Genomic DNA, 4,219 nt, shown 5'->3' with positions numbered 1-4,219 from the left:
TATAAATTTATTATTATTACGTGCTTCGTTTATAGAATTTTCCACGCATACGTATATCGTATCTCTTCATGCAATTGACTTTTCTTTTAACGTAAATTACGATATCACCCTTGCTCATTTTGGAAACCTCCTAAGACCGCCTTCGGTTGCGGTACAAATTTCTTCATTTACATTGGGTAAATGCACGGGAGTGCAAAAGAGATGGGTGTAAATGGGCGCCTCACATGCATATCCACCGTGCATGGGAATATCTCCCGTGTAATAATTAATAAATACGGGAGATGTTGGTAGGATGTGAGGAGCAGATCCGATTTCTACTTTTGCTTGATTGAAATTTGACTTTTTCTCTTTTGTAATGAAGTATTGCCTCCAATTAAATGAAAGAGAGTGAATCGATTAGATATTTGAACGGGACGAATACTTAGAGAAGAAACCCCTATTCTAAATTTCTAATTTGTATTCAATTCAATATAGCCTGTGACGTAGCAACAAGACTAACAACTGATAGCACACAAGAATAAGACGAATGAGAAAACTGTTGGATTTTAATCTCATAAGAGATTAAATCTAATGGATTTGATTGGTCAACTACATGAGAAATTGCACCTATACATTTGATTTAAAAATCAGTTTTTCTCTTACAAAAATCCAGTTTTGAACTTGTCCCACATTGAAAAATTATAAGTTTTGTTTTCAGTATTTCAATAGGAGCTGATTTACACTCCTTAGAATTAATAGAGGAGAGTATGGGGATTCGATACCACGCAACGCATGCGCATGCATGTGCGTGGCGCAATGAGACGCACTTTGCTCGCACCCGCGTGACTCACGATGGGTGGCTTTGGTTTTGTTGCGTTTCTGACCGTTGATCACCGTTGATGAGATCAACGGTCACGATTTGATCGGGTGTGATCAAGAGGCACAATTCAAAAGAAGGTTTCTTTGGAGACTCTTCAACTTTGTTGGTTGTAGATTCTCGCCCAAGGCTCTGTTGTATCTTGAGAACGAATTTGCCAGCAAACTCAGTAAAATTGAGTGGGGGCAAATAACGTTCTAAAGACAGTGTCTTCAGACACGCCTCAGAGCTTCTCCTCCAAAGTTATAGTGACCCCATCTTCTCCAACAAAAACTAGTGCCACAAGGAGAGAGAGAGAGAGAGAGAGAGGAAGATGATGGTCCAACCCCAAAGATCCAGAGGAAAATGGTGGTGGTTTGTAAAGGTTGGTGGTTAAGAGAGAGAGGAAGAGGGGAGAATAGAGAAAGTCGGCTTACAATGAAAAAACAACATTAAACCATTAAGCATTGGGCATTTGGAAAGAACAAACCTAGTAGTGGCACAACTATGATGGGTTTTAGATATGTTCATGGGCCGGGTTTGGGCTTGACTTTTGTCAAAATTCTAATGCACCCGGCCTGAAACCTAAGCTTGACACAGTGTAAAATTGAATCCGAAGCCCGCCCTGTGAATAAGTCTAATGGGTTTAGGAAGAAGAATCCTCTGCATCAAATGATTGAATGAAAATGAATATACAATGTTAGATGATTGGGCCTTGGGCATTTGGGAAGAACAAACCAAGTAGCAACATGGTTACAATGGGATTATGAAGAATGAAGAAGAAATGTATCTCTTATATGGCTTGGTTTGGAAGGAGTACAAATACAAATATGTAGAGTGCAAAACCATGTATTTGCATTTGTATTCCTTCCAAACTGAGCCTAAGGCTGTGTTTGGAAACGATGCATATGTGTGAATGCAAGTATGTAGAGTGTAAAATGGTTTATAAAAGGCTGAGTTTGGAAAGAGTATAAATACAAATATGTACAATACAAATGCATACAAAATAATACAAAATATAAGGTTTTGAACTCTACATATTTGTATTTGTACTCCTTCCAAACAGAGCCTATAAATTGCAAAGTTGGGTTAGCTTTGCATAGACAAATTTACCTTCTTACCAAACAGAACCACTTGAAATTTACTTATTTTTTATTGATGTACTTTTACATCTTATTATCAATGTAAATATCTATTGGAAAATGTGTTTTCTGCCATTTGTCAATGCATAAATGTAGTGTAGCCAAATACGAGCAAAAGTGAACTAAAGTGCAAATTTACACTGTCAATGCATAAATGTGTGTGTGTGTGTGTGTGTCTGTGCAAGGTTCGATGTATCAATCTATATCAATCGATACGTATCGTGTCAATGATTTCCTGATACACCCCTACAAGGATTGTATGGATTGTATCAAATCAGGCCATGATTCAGAAGATAGCCAAAACTTAAACCGACCCCTATAAACCGGTTTTGAAAAAATAAATAAAACATAAAAAAAGCATTAATATCAATGTATCAGCTTGTATCCATACTTTGAACATTGCCTAAACTCCAAAGCTTCTAAACTGCTTAATTTTTTTGCTTGATCAACATCCTTTGTTACTGAAAAATCAGTATAAGCATGCCTATTCATATGACATTAGCAAAGTCTTTGGTTTGGGGCGCATCTTATATGACTCCAACGCGTCAACAATTAAGTATTTTGTCTTGTTGAAGCAAAATAAATAAATAAATAAATTCTCTTAATAAATACCACCTCTCTTCGTAAGAGGCAACAAAACTTTGCCAAAGCTTTGAAATAAATTCGATAGGGTAGTGTTTTAAAAACCAACCAAAAGGATGAACTGTTTTTGCATGGATCAGCTCAGCTCATGGCACATCATCAATTTAAATAAAATATATAAATATACGTACATATATTTTATTAATTAAATAATTTATAATAAATTTAATTTTAGATTTTGAAAAGTTATCTAAAATTAAGAAAAAAATCATCCCAATCAAACAATCTAACATAATATAACCCGAACCCGACCACTAAGAGGGTGTTTGGGAAGTCTTTTTAAGGGGTCTTTCAGGCTTTTTCAAAGCTTGGAAGACTTTGTATTGAGCTTTTTCGTTTGACAACCACAAGATAGAAAGCCAAAAAGATAGGCCCCCTAAAAAGCTCAAGAAAGCTGAAAATTGTACGAAATCCAAAAGCTTCATTTGAGGCTTCTGGTCTTTTTGAGCTTATGAGTTCTTTCTTCATTTGAAAAAAATCCCTAGTTTCACTCTCACATTCCACCATTAGGAATCTGAACACATAGGCCTCTTAAACAAACGAACCTCCACATATTTGCATAAGCCAATGTGTAGGTGGGGCCCATAAGTGATAAATACACATTTGAATGCATTAGTGGGTCCCATACATGACATTTCCAAGGTGTATTTCCATTTAAATGCTCAACAATTATTTGTTGTGATATATGTGTTTCCAAACATTCTTTGGGCCCTTTTACTTTTAAGAAGATCTATAAAAAAATTGCAATCAAACAGTCTTTGATCTTTGAAAATTTACCCATAAAAGTTCATCAATCTTTTGAAGTCTTGAGCTTTTGGAAGATCTTCTTAAAAATACTTGCCAAACACCTCCTAAGTAGAACGAGTCAATGATTGAATGGTCAAGAAAATTGGGCGCAAAATCAAAATTGAGTGACCATTCCCATAATTTCTTTCTTTGACTTTAACGAGTTACGGAAGTGGAAACCATAGAGCTCGCATTTCCCCTCCTCCCACCGTGTTTAGTCAAAGGGTTAAAGTTGGATGAATTTGAACATAAAGAATTAGCAAAAGAAGAAACTGAGTTCTTCATTTCCAACTGGCCTATCAAGTCGATCTAGACCAAATTCTGCAAATAGCATCTCATTTTTGTGAGCTAATAAGGCATAGGTGTTCACCATTGAGAAGTTGAGCATCTTTGAGGAAAAAATAGTAGATACAAAGTTTAAAGCATCGATATGTATCGGCCGATATATATCAGCAAGTGGTTATCAGAGCCTTTCCAATACGCCCTTATAAGAGGTGTTTTGAGTCGACAAATGGTTCAGGGGTAAACCAATCTTAAACCGGCCCCTTTGAACCATATTCAAAAAAAATAAAATAAAACAAAAAAAACAAAAATGAGTACCGAGCAGGCCAATACGCCCTACCAGTGTATCGCCCTGTATCGATACTTTGAACCTTAAGATCATTCAACAGGTTGCAGTTTCTGGATACTTGCAGGAGATGTTGGGAGAAATCTTGTGTTGGCCTTTGAATTTGTGCTTTGCTGAACTTCTCTTAACTCGTCATTGTGGAGTTAAACATTCTAAATCTAATATGCATGTCAAACATGGATTCCT

Source organism: Nelumbo nucifera, chromosome 2, assembly GCF_055504915.1.
Source record: "Nelumbo nucifera cultivar China Antique chromosome 2, China Antique-T2T, whole genome shotgun sequence".
NCBI lineage: Eukaryota > Viridiplantae > Streptophyta > Magnoliopsida > Proteales > Nelumbonaceae > Nelumbo > Nelumbo nucifera.
Note: the sequence above shows the minus strand (reverse complement) of the source record.